Source organism: Mauremys mutica, chromosome 13 (genome assembly GCF_020497125.1).
Source record: "Mauremys mutica isolate MM-2020 ecotype Southern chromosome 13, ASM2049712v1, whole genome shotgun sequence".
Lineage (NCBI taxonomy): Eukaryota > Metazoa > Chordata > Testudines > Geoemydidae > Mauremys > Mauremys mutica.
In genome coordinates, this window is record NC_059084.1 from 29,908,242 (window position 1) to 29,923,416 (window position 15,175).

The 15,175-nt window shown below is 43.9% G+C and overlaps 1 protein-coding gene across 4 annotated transcripts in view; it reads right to left on the reverse strand.

Moving 5' to 3' along the window:
• Positions 1–15,175, reverse strand: part of SAMHD1 (SAM and HD domain containing deoxynucleoside triphosphate triphosphohydrolase 1) — an 85,440-nt gene that overhangs the window by 57,874 nt on the left and 12,391 nt on the right. The gene's annotated exons all lie outside the window — the stretch shown is intronic.

The window sequence follows — 15,175 nt, forward strand, 5'->3', positions numbered from 1 at the left end:
ATCCTTGAGGGGGCCATTTAGGGAACTGGGGTAAAAATTTGTCTGGGGATTGGTCCTGCATTGAGCAGGGGGTTGGACTAGATGACCTCCTGAGGTCCCTTCCAACCTTGATATTCTATGAATAAGAGAGTGCAATACTGATGTTACGACTTGCTTGTCTTTGGATCAGAACCATACACAGGCAGAGTACCTCAAACCTTTTCCCAGGGATATTTACCCCACTTGTATATTATCTTGTTCTACAACAGACCCCTTGCACTTGTACTTCTGAGTGAAAAACTCTTTTCAAATATGCTATCAATACATCATTTTTCCTTGGTTGATGAGATATTGGAGACATCCAATGACGACACTGAACTGTATGAACGGGAAATTTCCTGGATACAATTGATTAGAGCAGAGGTTCTCAAACTTCACTGCACTGCGACCACCTTCTGAGAACAAAAATTACTACACAACCCCAGGAGGAGGGACCTAGACCTGAGCCTGCCTGTGCCCACCACCCCAGGCAGAGGGCCAAAGCCAAAGGGCTTCAGCCTCAGGTGGGGGGGCCTGTAACCTGAGCCCCGCCACTCAGGGCTGAAGCCCTTGGGCAGTGGGCTTCGGCCCCAGACCCCAGCAAGTCTAATGCCAGCCCTGGAGACCCCATTAAAACGGGGTTGCAACCCACTTTGGGGTCCCGGACCCAAAGTTTGAGAACAGCTGGACTAAAGGAAACCCTTCTTTGGTGGTCTGTGTAATACATTCCCATACTGTTGTCCATCAGAATTAAAACAGATGGAGATTTTATGAGGGGAGAAAAGCGATGCAAGTCAGAGAAATAGCTCTCAGCTCTGGTACCTTTATGTAGAGCCACATCTCCCACCAAGATCAAAAACCTTGGAGTGGATGAAAATCAAGGTGAATAATCCCTTATACCTTCTAGGACTATTACTGTATGTGGCAGGAAAATTAGGGGAACGCCCTGGAGGACATGTTCTCCCCCATCTTATGAAATAAAGCATCTGAAATGTACTGAGACACTGTGGCTCAGGTGTTCCTAATGTCAATAAAAACTGGTAAAGTAATGAAGAGCCATGCTGAGGCCTCAGATATAGCCTGGTATTAGAGCTATATTGTAACTGCACTAGTAAGGAACCTGTCCATTTTAGGAAAGTTTGCAGGTCTGGAATATATCAAGGCTTCAGTGACCACATATCTTCTAAATAGTATGAAAGTAGCCTTGTTTATGCAAAAATTATTAGAGGAGAACTATGTGGGCACACTATTGAGGTTCATATCTACACAAAGAGACACCCAACCATTCAGGAAGAATAATTACGACAGCCAGGAATTTAATGGAACACCCTGCTGCCATAGAAAGACCAAGGGGTAACGTACAGTTTAGTTTTATTGACAGAGGCCAGCTCTGACTCCACAGATGTGTAAAGAGACAAACGTGACTAAGGTACAGAAGGGGACTCTTACACTTGTGAAAATTAGTAAGAGTTCTGTCTCTGGAACTCAGAATCAAATACAATGAATCTCACTGTCCACATTATATGATAGGTAGCAAATCTCATTCACATTGTGGCCAGGAAACAAACTTCATACACCATTAAGTGTAGATGATGGCTGTCTCAATCATTAGGAGCAACTGTTCCTGCCAAGACTGGAGAAATCAAAGCTATGTATACTGAGATCTTATGAGATGCTGGGCCAAATCCTCCATTGAACCCATGTGGTCCTTGGTTCCAAGAAAGGCTTAGTAAAGCTAAGGATGGAGTGCCCCTCTGTGTTTCTACTACACATAAAAGGGATTACTAAAGACACTACCCAAACCCAGACACTGTCTTCCATAGTGGAGCCAGAAGCACACCTGGAAAGTCTCCTTCCTGGCTTTGAACTACAAACTAGTTATAACTGAAGGTAGGTAACCCAGAGACCAATAATATGCTAACAAAATTTCCTCCTATGAGAGATCAGAGGCACAGATCCATCAGCATGTTTATGGTGTGATTCAAGGAATATCAAAGTGGTTCTCATAGCTTGTCATATCAAGCTCTAAATCTGAAATAGGACATACAGCACTTTGTATCTTCTCTGCAATGCACCTTTTAATTCTCTGAAGGATCCCGTTGTCTTTGCATTCAAGGTTCTATAGGCGGTCCTTATTGGAGCATCAGATGGATCCTGTGACACCATATCTCCTACAGAGGCTGTGTAGCAAAGAAGTCTTCAGACCCATGAATTTCAAAATCAACAGAACTGAGATGGGTATAGTACCCTCCCATCCCATGAGAATCTACGATCCTGGCATCAGTTCTTAGCCTGTCAGATTCTTATAAATCCAGTCCAGGGCAGCTGAATGAGCCCTTAGGGATGGAATGGGAGCACAGGAGAACCTCGACAGTTCATACCCGCTATCTGGAGTGGCTCACAACTGAGAGTGCCTCTCTCACGCCAGACTGTCAAAAAACAAGGGGAGACATCCCAAACTGCTTGTATATTCTATCATTAGATTTCACCATTCCAGTAACAAATGTGAACTCCTGGATCACTATTCCAGTCTTATCATGGAGTCACAGATAGTCCCCTTAGACCCTCCAGCCTATCTTGTCACCCAGACAAACTGAACTTTGTGATAAAAGGTTATTAAAACCAAAAATCACATTACATTAAGTTGCTCCCAATCCCAAACAGTCACTTACCCCAGAACAATTTAGTACTCTAGATCTCACATGAAAGACAATGCTGGCAACCAATTCTCTAATAAAACTAACAAGATTTATTAGCTAAGAAAAGAAATACGAGTTACTGATGGATTAAAGCAGGTAAAATACATTAATATGCGAGTCAAAGTTCGTAAATCTAAAATGATAACAAATGTAGTGATCTGCCAGTTTCCCAAAAGTCTTTTCATGGTTACCCAGATCTTTGTCTTCTTGTTCAGTTATTCCACGCTCATCATTTAAGTTCTGGAATTGGGCTCTATTCTCCTGAGAGAGTGGGTCTTTGAAGTCCAACAACGTAGCAAAATACTATTTCACTAATTATCCGAATAGGATCTAGTGGTTAGCAGTTCTGAATGGGAGCTTGTCATGTAGAAAACTTTTCTCCCTATAAGGTCAAGGCATTTAGCATCCTGTCCAAAAGTGTCATCTTGGGGTGTTGCAGCCTGCATCTCTCAGTAGCTGCTTGCACCACCACCGAGTTAGGTACTGGGTTTGAACAAAAACTCTACTCCTACAGGTGGATCGAAATAGCACTTCAGTCTTTTTTGGGGTGGGAATGCAGGAGGCGGGAATGTTAACTTGGCTGGGTCTATAATAGCCTTGTTGACCAGGAAGGCTGCTTGGCTGGGACCAGAGGATTGCAATGAACTACAACAGTTCACATTGAGATTCTTGAACCTCTTTGAGCTAGATCTGGAGCTTGGACACCACTCTTTGTAAGAGCTCCTCATATTACCTGTGATCAGCTGGTGGAGACAAAGATGGAGTGACTACCTCATTCAAAGAAAACAATGAAATAGCTGCTAGATCTGTCTTAACCGTTGGATCAGGCTCCACTTCCTCATAGTCCAAAAAACCTGGTTGGTGTTGGCTTGGAGAGGGTAGATAAGGTGCACACATGGAACTGGGATGCCAAGAGTAAGGGTCCCAGGACCCCAGTAATGCCAGTCTAAGGCATCAACCAGTTGGGGCGGAACCCAGGGCACTGGGAACACTCTCCCCTTAGAAAAATCATATCTGGATGGAGAATGGAACCTCAGGCTTCTGTCCAGACTCACTTCCCTATGTAGGGTTGAAGTCTCATCTGGGTCCTCCAACTTATCGTATGAGAAGATTGGTTCTCGGTCGACCAGCTGAACCACTGTTACCAATGGATGGGTACTCAGGTTTGCAGATGGAAGAGGAGAGCAGACCCATGTCCTCAAGGTGATATCTTCTTCTGATGTAACAATGTCTCTCTAAAGTCAGCCTTGAAATGAGATTGAGGACAAAGGAAAGCAAAAACGTCTTCTGGGGAAATGTAGGTCTCAGACTGCTCTAGAATGCAGGATGAACCAGTGGTGCTTCTCTGGTGAGAGTAAATGTCTGATCCCTTTGGGGCCATGCTGGTACTGGTGCAGAGTCTGAACTGCATGTTGAAGATAACGGTGGTGCATGCCTAACTTTTCATGTATACATTGCAGCCAAGATTGGAAATGCCAGCAAACAGAGGTAGTGTTATCTGCTTTTCATTTCCCTGTAGGGTTGGGTGGGAGGTGGGACATGCGAGTAGTTCATGTACAGAGGGATGTCCCTTGGGTCCTCCTGAGATCTCCTTGAAACTTTCATGAAGGTACTCTGCAACCCTCTCCTGAAGATTTCTAGGGATGGCTGCCTTATTTCTTCCTTCATGGTAGGACACTTTCCCATGCCGCTCCACAGTAACTTTGGCTGGCACCACTGGGCTAGTGGCATACAGGCCCCTACAGCTTCAGGACATCAGTAGAAGTTGTGCTCTATGCCTGTGTTACCCTCAGGAGTGAGAAATCAGCTAAAATCATAGCGCTACCAAAAGCGCACATTCACTGTAATTGAACAGGACCACAGAACGCATAAGTTCAGTGGAAAACACATAGTAATTATACACATACTGTAAGCACCACATAATATATAGGGTCATTAAAAGACAGTGTGATATTCAGTAATGTACATTCCAATTCTAACACTCCCCAAAACTTCTGAGGAGGTACAGCACATTAATGTATCTGATCACTAAAGTGCTCTTTCAAGGACTCCATCAGCTGAACCGCTTTGTGTTCAGCTCTTCTAATAGCCCTCGTGTATTGCTGTTCAAACTCAGCAGACAGCCACTCCACCTGCACCTTGAGAGCAATTTTCCCCCCCCTCTGCTTCTCAAATATTATGCAAGACACAGGCAGCTATAGCCATTGGGATATTTTTCTCACTGAAATCTAATTATGTGAGTAAACACTGTCATTCTGCAGCTGAGCTGGTAGCTGAATCCTTTCTTAGTACTGTTGAGGTGGCCGGCTTCATGAGCCAGATCACTATTGGCATTTCAACACTGGCAGATTACCATTGGCAGTCAGGAAAAACGGTCTCTGCTTGCAGCTTTCTGAACAGCTTTCTGTTCTTAAAAACCTGAGCATCATTCATCTTCCTTGACCAGTCCCCACTGGTAACAGTGAAGCATGCCCACTGATCCATTAGCACTTGCATAATCATTGAAGAGCAGCCCTTTTTTTTCTATTGATGTACTTTGTGGCAAGATGGGCTGGGGCCTAAATACAGATGTGTGCGCCATTTACCACCCCATCACAGTACAGAAGCCCCATAGCTGCAGATCTATCTACGATGTCCCACGCATTGCTGAGAGTCAGAGTCCTGCATAGCAGATGATTAGTACCCTATAAATTTACATGAAAAGAGCCCCCATTGTGGATTTTCCAATTCCAAAATTATTTCCCACTGACCTGTGGCAATCCAGCATTGCATCACTTGCTTCTCAGCAGGCAATGCAGCTCTCATTCTGGTGCCATTGCACTGGAAGGCTGGCGCAAGTTCTGCACACAGATTCAGGAACATGACCTTTCATATTTGAAAGTTCTGCAGACTGCTCATCATCCCAAACATGCACTACAATGCAATCCACCAGACTGCTCATTTCTCCGGCCCAAAAGTGGTGCTCCACCATCTATAGCTGCTCTGCAAATGCCAACAATGGAATTGTTTTTCGCTGTGGCCCTTAACCTGTGCTTAAGAAATTGTCACGTCTGCTGTTGGGGTACTTCCTGTGGTTCTGAAAACACCAGAAGATCATGCATCCTGTGTTTGCAATGTTCATGACAACAGTGCAGAGCTGTGTGAGCTCCATGTTTCTGCCACAGATATACAGCAACAAGCGTCACACGGGTTCGTGGGATTTTTTAAAAAAATCAAAGTTATGAGATAAGGATGGCATTATGTAATGGAGACAGTTGCATGATCAGAACTTGACCCCTAACTTCCAGAGTGACTCATTTCTACTCCACAAAATATTGTGAAAATCTCTCAAAAGGCACTGCACCGACAGGTGGTACGTTGTACATTGGGGTATTTATCCTAGATACACTGCACTTTGCATACTTACCAGGAGTGCTTGTGTGCTGATATAATTGGCCAAGCATGCACATGTCTGAGCCACATGTTAACTGTGAGGGCTTTGTGCCACTTGAAAGTTGCATAAACCAAAGTTTGCACTGCTGACATAGCCTAAACAAGTTCTTCTGCCCCTGCCCACAGGGAACACATCCCAGAGTGGGAGTAGCCACAGGACATAGTACAGGAGAGAATTTCTTGCAGCAATCTACATTCATTTTATTTCTAATTAGTCAGTATTCAACCTCAAGATATACATTTTTAACAAAGCTAAGGTCGGGATAGGTGAAGATGAAGAGAAAAAACCTCTAACCTAGAGAAAGATCCAGAACCCAGGAAAAAAATAGCTGCCATTCCAACTTTACCTGTGTACGTGATGAACAGCTATACTATGGCAGGTACAAACAGATGTGCCCAGTGGAGGACAATCCAATTGACACCACACATACACTACAATTTGAATTGGAAAAAAACTTTGTTAATGCAGTTAAGGTTGCCTGGTAATAGCTCCAGAATATGGAGGTCAGCAAAACCTCAGATTTCTGAAAACCAGGAAATAGCATTAAGGTAAATGCCCAAGTAACCTTAATTCTGACCCCTTGGAACTGGCAATTGCCACTGAGAATTATGTGCATGCGTTCCAACTGCATTCACCATGTTTCGTGTAGCTTTACTGAATAGTGGAGGAATCAGTTGCAGCAACATGGAAGGACTGTGATTGTGATATGAGATCTGGGTCTGAGTCCCTCTCATTTGTGTTACCAAAGGAAAGAGTTCCATATGTATCTTTGGGTTCAAGTCTGCTTCTTTTCAATACAGAATTGTGTAGGTTGTATCAGTAGCAGGGCACTTGGGTCTTCTTGCCATGGATATTGTCAGTCATGAGGTAGGATTGTAGAGCAGTCTGTGGATTTAGTGATGGGTAAGGGAAAGTATAGGTTTTGCAGACAGGATACTGCAAGAGTGAAGGGTTCTAAAAGGGTATGAAGGAGCTATTAAATTTTACAGGTGTAGTATTCTGCTGGGGGAAGAGGCTCAGTGTTTGAGCATAAGGCAAGAGTAGGAGGTGCCTGTCCATTACAGTGAAAAGACAGTGTAAGTACATGTGTTATGGCTGTTTGGGGGCATCATTCAAAGAAGGCAGAGTAAAAGTTGCCTAGGTGTTTATAATTCCTGGTTTTCAGAAGTCTAAGAGCTTGGCTACACTTGAGAGTTACAGCGCTGGTGGTGGCTTTACAGCACTGTAACTTACTCCCCATCCACAATGGCAAGGCACATACAGCGCTGTATCTCCCTGGCTACAGCGCTGCATGTACTCCACACTGACGAGAGGAATAAAGAGAACAGCGCTGCTCTTGCAGCACTGGGGTGCCAGTGTAAACAGTGATTAATCTTACTACGCTGTAACTGACCTCCGGAACCTTCCCATAATGCTTTTTAAGTAAAGATAACACTGTTTTGTTGTGATGCCTCTTTGTTTTGTTGTGAACTCGGGGCTCCCGGAGCTGCGTATCTAAAAAAACAAACACAGCTACTGTTTGCTCGAGCAGAGGGGGATGAATGTCCACAGCTAGTGTTTGCTTGAAGAGAGAAGCAGCCCGGAGGGGGGAAAAGAGGGGGTCCGTTTTGGAGCAGCTGCTTATCTGGTCTGAAGGCTATTTGCATTTAGTGAATGAGAGAGGGGTGGGGGAAGGGGTTGAAACTTTTAAAAATGATTGAAGGTTGGTGCTGTGTATCTTCAAGTCCTTAGAACTTGCAAGGCAGGGAGCTGACACAGTGTCAGCTCCAAAAATCCACTCTGTCTCCCCCACGCTCCCTGTCACACTCCACCCCATCCCCCTCTTTTGAAAAGCACATTGCAGCCACTTGAACGCTGGGATAGCTGCCCATAATGCCCCACTCCCAACACTGCTGCAAATGTGGCCACACTGCAGCGCTTTCCTTACACAGCTGTACGAAGACAGCTTTAACTCCCAGCGCTGTACAGCTGCAAGTGTAGCCAAACCCTAAGTTTTGCTGAACTTTATATTCTGGAATTGCACAAGCCATCACCAGGCGACCTTACCTCTGCATTAACTAATTTTTTTGCCATTTAATTTCTTAGGGTTTTTTTTTTGGGGGGGGGGGGTGTTTTTGGTTTGGTTTTTTTTAAAACCAGAAAGAAAAATGTTTGTTGGCAGGAGTTAATAGTCATTTAGACAGTTTTAGGCTTCATGTAGGTTTGCAGCTGATATGCTACTGTGGCCAGACAATAATCAAAAGACCTAGCTTTTATACAGTGCTTTCCATCAGTCAATTTCAAAAAACTTTACATCATTATCCTCATTTTACGGCTGGAAAGCTGAGGCACAGAGCTGAAGTGGCTTGCCCAGGGTCACCCAGCTGGCCAGTGACAGAGCTACAAATAATGCTAGTCTAGTGGTCTTTGCACTAGGCCACACAGTTCTGATGTGATTCCTCAGTGCTCCTCTCCACTCCTCTATGCTTCTGATACAGAGGAATGGTGATATGTTCACTTTGAAATGTGTTCACTTCACTTTGAAATGTTTGCAAAGTGTAGTTACTAACTGGGCTTGAGAGAGAAATCTAATCCATGGTCCATATAACATATTTAGGGCCCTACCAAAGGCACATCGATATTGGTCAATTTCATGATTACAGGATTTAAAAAATAGTAAATTTCATTATTTCAGCTAATTAAATCTGAAATTCCACAGTGTTGTAATTGTAGGGGCCCTAACCCCCCCCCAAAAAAAAAAACAGTGGGGGGGGGGTGTCTCAAGGTTATTGTTGGGGGGGGAGGGGAGTTGCAGTACTGCTACCTGGTATAATGATCTCAGCCCTAGTTTGATCTCTACCTGTGACCAAAGAAAGGTTTCCAGAATCTCTCAACTTTAAGAAAAGCTGGGTTGTTTATTTTCAGGTGCTATATCTCAGGAGCACCATGGTGAATGGCCCCAAATCTGAATCACTAAAACAGAATTCCATGCCCCTAGGAGGGGCACCAAGTTTCAAGGAAATCTGTGGGGCTGTCTACACTTAAAACCCTTCAGCATTGCAGCTGCACCGCTGTAGATCTTCAGTGAACCTTCCCATCAGCATAGGCAGTGTCTACACTGAAACATTACAGTGGTGCAACTGCAGTGTTTTAAGTGTAGACAAGCCCTTAGAAGGATCAAGCTTTAAAGAGAAATTTGGTCTTTATGGATTTAAGAAGAGTTTTGAACAATGCAAAAAAGTACACTGACACCATCTTAGAGAGAGTAATTCTGCTTAGACACTAGTGTCATTGAGAAGGACCTCGGGGGTTATACAAGACAACAGAATGAAAAGGAGTTATCCAACAATATTTTTTAAAATGCAGTGTATAAACTCAGATTATCCTGAGTGAAACAGGCAACAATTAACATGCTGTATCTAGTAATGGTTAGAGATGTAGCATGTTCAGTTTGAGGCTTGTCAAAAATGACATGAAAATTCAGGGAACACTAAAATTGACTGGAAAAATAAGTCTATATGAGAAAAAGTTAAGAGTTGTGCATGGTTAATCTGGAGAAAATAGCAATGACAAGACACATGGTAACTATCAGCAGAAAAGGGCAGCTATAAAGAGGACAGGAACTAAAGAATCTGATTTGTAAATGAGACCTGAAACAGTTATGGGCTTAAACAAAGAAAAGTTAAGTACAATTTAAGAAAGCTTGTCTCATGTCACCAAGAATACCAAGGAAACTAGTGGAGTTACCACAAGAAATACCCAAAGCTGAGACTTTATACTTCCCAGGGCTAGTTCAGGATCCCATCACAATGCACAGGGAGGACTAGATCTATCTACCAATCCCAGTCCAGCTCCAATAATTTCCATCAGGCTCAGTCAACTGATACAGAAAGTAATATTCCAGTTCAGTGAGCAAAGTCATAGGTGCCAGACTGCATTGGCTGCTTCAGAAAATAAAATCAGGCACAGATACAAAGTTATGATGTCAACGAATTAATGGCTCCTTGATAGGGGTGATCAAAGATGCTGAAGGTTTCAAACCTATTATTTTATCAACTGAGATTTGCCAATTGTTATAGAACCTTCAGGTCCAATATTCTGCCTCAGAGGATCCCATGCTGAAGAGGAGACAAAAGGTGGGGCAGGATACCCTTTGGTGTTCCTTTACATCACAATGAAGGAAAAAATGCCTGAAACATTTTTCCTCCATTTATTTAAAAATACTGAACGCATCAGCCAGATGGCGGAGAACCACATGGTAATTCTGTGGGTTCATTCTATACCATACAATAGAACTATTCACAAGCCCTGTCCATAGTAGCACAAAATAAATTTGCTAGATAAAAACATGTTCAAAACAACTCACTAATAAAGTTCTGGAAGAGCTGAGCATGAGGACTATGTTCAGACATAGCTGTGCTTGCACGGTGGTAAGTGGATTTTATGCAACAGTGTGAATAGGAATTTCCCCTTCTCACAGCATACATGCAGTACAGGCTAGCCTCTCCCACAAGCAGTCTAAGTAAGGACAACTTGGATCTCAAGTGAATTTAAAGACAATTACATTTTAAAAAAAAATTATAGGCACCCTCCTTCCAGGAGAAGCTACTGATCTGACCTGACCCACATTCAAATATCCTAGGAATACAGACTGGTCAGCCCAAAACTGAAGGGCAGCCCAAAACTGAAAATGAAAGCTGGTTTCTGAACTTGATTTTCTTATAAATGCCAATGAAAGGCAGCTGTGCCTCTACTGCACTACAGAAAGAGCATCCAGAACTAGTAACTTGCACCCTTCCCAAAGTGCAGCATGGGCACAACTGGGTGAGCAGAGCTGGAAGAAGAGTTCAGTGAAGTGATTGGCTGGCTGTCTTTAGTTACTCATTTCTTCTGCATGCCTGTGGAAACTGAAGATGGGGGCAGTTTTCAATTTTTAGCCTCACACTGAATATATTAATTGGTCCTTGTGCAATGAAGTACACATGGAAAGATGCTTTCCCACCCCCACCACCATTTAACAAGCTGCATGCCCCTTTAGAATCACAGGGTTAAAAAGGACTTGCAAGAGCCAAGATGCAGGATTTGTTGTGTCTAAACCATCCAAAACCGATGGTTACCCTGCCTCTTTTGGAAAACCGCCAGTGAAGGAGATTCTCTCGAAAGGGAACGGAATATTGGCATCAAAAGGTTCTGTGACAATGAGGGAGTCTGAAGGATGTGTTAATCCAGCAGCAGAAAACCCTTGAAGAGGAGAGAGAGGGAACAGGAGGGAAGAAACCTGATCGCATCAGGGATGTGAAAGCGAATTGAAGAAGGAGAGTGTGGTTTGTTTCTCTCCCCCCCCACTTGCTTATTTTGTCCTTTTAAAAAGCATCTTGAAATATCTGTATCAGAGGGCCTCATCCTCCCTGATTGAACTAACCTCGTTATCTCTAACTTGCTTCTTGCTTGCATATATATACCTGCCCCTGGAAATTTCCACTACTTGCATCCGAAGAAGTGGGTATTCACCCACGAAAGCTCATGCTGCAAAACGTCTGTTAGTCTATAAGGTGCCACAGGATTCTTTGCTGCTTTTGAAATATCTGAACCTGGTCTGTACTAGTCATAGCAACGTTACTACTGCCTCTCTGCGGAAACACACTAAATCTGAGAGCATAGATCAGTCTCATAGTATTTGGGGCTAAAAAGAAAAAAGCTTTCCTCCACCATTCAATACAGCTACCCCCAAAACAGTAAATGCAGCTGGACAGCATACACCTAATTACCAGTGTGTGTTGCCAACCAAGGGGGTGCAGAGTTACAGTTGCATGTATTTCTTGGTTTGCAGATGACACTAAACTGGGAGGAGTGGTTGATACGCTGGAGGGTAGGGATAGGATACAGAGGGACTTAGACAAATTAGAGGATTGGGCCAAAAGAAATATGAGGAGGTTCAACAAGGACAAGTGCAGAGTCCTGCATTTAGGACGGAAGAATCCCATGCACTGTTACAGACTAGGTACCGAGTGGCTGGGCAGCAGTTCTGCAGAAGGGGACCTAGGGGTTACGGTGGATGAAAAGCTGAATATGAGTCAGTGTGTCCTTGTTGCCAAGAAGGCTAATGGCATTTTGGGTTGTATAAGTAGGGGCATTTCCAGCAGATCGAGGGATGTGATCATTCCCCTCTATTCGGCACTGGTGAGGCCTCATTTGGAGTACTGTGTCCAGTTTTGGGCCCCACACTACAAGAAGGATGTGGATAAATTGGAGAGAGTCCAGCGGAGGGCAACAAAAGTGATTAGGGGGCTGGAGCACATGACTTATGAGGAGAGGCTGAGGGAACTGGGATTGTTTAGTCTGCAGAAGAGAAGAATGAGGGGGGATTTGATTGCTGCGTTCAACTACCTGAAAGGGGGTTCCAAAGAGGATGGATCTAGACTGTTCTCAGTGGTAGAAGATGACAGAACAAGGAGTAATGGTCTCAAGTTGCAGAGGGGGAGGTTTAGGCTGGATATTAGGAAAAACTTTTTCACTAGTAGGGTGGTGAAGAACTGGAATGGGTTACCTAGGGAGGTAGTGGAATCTCCTTCCTTAGAGGTTTTTAAGGTCAGGCTTGACAAAGCCTTGGCTGGGATGATTTAGTTGGGTTTGGTCCTGCTTTGAGCAGGGGGTTGGACTAGATGACCTCCTGAAGTCCCTTCCAACGCTAAGATTCTATGATTCTATGACATTTTGGGAGGGCACAAGCTATCACCAGCCAACCTTAACTACAGTAATGTAGGTTTATTTTTAACAATTATTATAAATAAGGTGATGATGCAGCTAATCGCCAAGGTGGAGATAGTAAAAAAAGACTTAAAAGCAGATCAAAAAATTCTAAGACTCGTTTCTGATAACAAAAGAACACATGAGTCACAAAGAAGAAACATAAGGACAATGTGCCCTAGCAGGAAAGGACTTCTTATAAAACTACTAATATAGCATTCATTTCTCCTAGACATTGAACTGGAGACTGAGGCCTGGTCTACACATAGCTTTTGTACAGGTATAACTATTTTGTTTAAGAATGTGATTTTTTTTTTTTTTAAAACAGAACTACTTATACCAAAACAAGCCATACTGTGGAGGAAGTTATACTGGTATAAATTGGCTTATATTTGTACAGCCTATTCCCCTTCCTAGATGGGATTAAGGTCTTGTCTACACAGTAAAGTTTAACCAGGTTTTTGTCATATTTTTTACACACACAACCTGTGAGAAAAACAGTGTTAAATTTGCAAGTCAGGCACTCAAGTTAGGAAATGCCAGAATTAGGGTGCTAATGCAACCAAATTCACCTTTCTTGAATTCCAGTACCATTATAATTACATGATCACATACTACTTTTTCCACAGGACTCCTACCTCATTCCATGCAAAGAATGGAGAGTGTTCGCTGGTAAGGCAGTTACATGCTCCCTGGAGAACTGGATTCTAACCCTGCCTCTGCCACAGAGTTCCTATGTGATGCTAATCAAGACCACTTTTATTGGTGGTCACTCTGTGCATTCATTTTCTGAAGGCATTCCTCATTTCCTGGGTTTTCTCCTTGTTGTTCAGTGCATGGCTCCAGGCTTTATTTACTGCACACTCTTCAAATCTTACTCTGAAGACAGAATTATTAATTTCCTCATGGACTTTTCTCTGGTGCTTATCACTATAGTATCTGAGTCCTGCACAAATATTACAGGCGAGTCTCAGCTTTGCGCGGTCAGCAAAAACAAAAAAAAGAAATAATTTAAATACTGTACCTGTAGTGCGGGCGATTCCACCCGCCATTGTACTCAATGTAATTTTGACTATACGCAGTTTTTGCTTTACACACTGACAGCAGAACGTAACCCCAGCGTAAGACTTGCCTGTAATTGATTTTCACAACACTCTTCTGAGGTGAAGAGTTGGTATTATCCCTCATTTTATAGATGGGGCAGAGAGATTAAGGTCAAAACTGTCCACTAATTTTGGGTGCCCAATTTGAGATACCCAAGACCTAAATTTCAGAGAAGTAGGAATTAGCGTGTTCAGCACCTAACTTCCAGTGACTGCAGTTTCAGGTCTGAGTGCTCAGCACTTCTGCAAATCAGACACCAGATGAGGATCACACAGTGAGCACCTGTGAACAGTTTGGTATAAGTCACTTGCCCAGCACCACACAGGAACTCTGTGGCAGAGGCAGAGATAGAATCCCATTCTTTAGGGAAGCATTAAACTGACTATGAGACCATCTCATTGCTGTAATCCTCAGCCTCACTCATTACACACTTTCCAACTTCAGTAAGAAATGAAGTAGGAGTCTTACAGACAACAGCCTCCTTTACTGTACAAACCTGATTCATCCCCAGAACAGATCCTGCCTGTTCACTGAATAAGCAGGGATCTTATGGAAAAAAAATAATGTGATCATGTAACTAAAGATTCTCAGTTTGTAAAGTGCTTTGAGATCCTGAAATTATAAAGGTGTTATATTAATGCAAAGTACCATCAGTGTATATCAAGGTGTGTGGGTGCACAAATAACTTTAAAGTCAGTTTTGTATTTAATCTAGTGTTAAATTCTAATTTGTTTAATTAATGCTGTCCACTAGCCACCCCATCAGGGGCGGCTCTAGCAATTGCGCTGCCCCAAGCAGGGCGGCACGCCGTGGGAGGCGCTCTGGCGGTCGCCAGTCCCGCGGCTCCGGTGGACCTCCTGCAGACGTGCCTGTGGAAGGTCCGCTGGTCCCGCGGCTCCGGTGGAGCATCCGCAGGCATGCCTGCAGGAGGTCCACCTGAGCTGCGGGACCAGCGGACCCTCCACAGGCATGCCTGCAGCAGGTCCACCGGAGCCGCCGGACCCTCCGCAGGCATGCCTGCGGGAGGTCCACCACAGCCGCCTGCCGCCCTCCCGGCGGCAAGCCGCCCCAAGCGCGCGCTTGGCGCGCTGGGGTCTAGAGCCGGCCCTGCACCCCATTTAAACATGCCTCCTAAAGTTTGCACCTTCTCCACTGAGCCATGCACATGGAATATACCAACATCCACAACACTTGA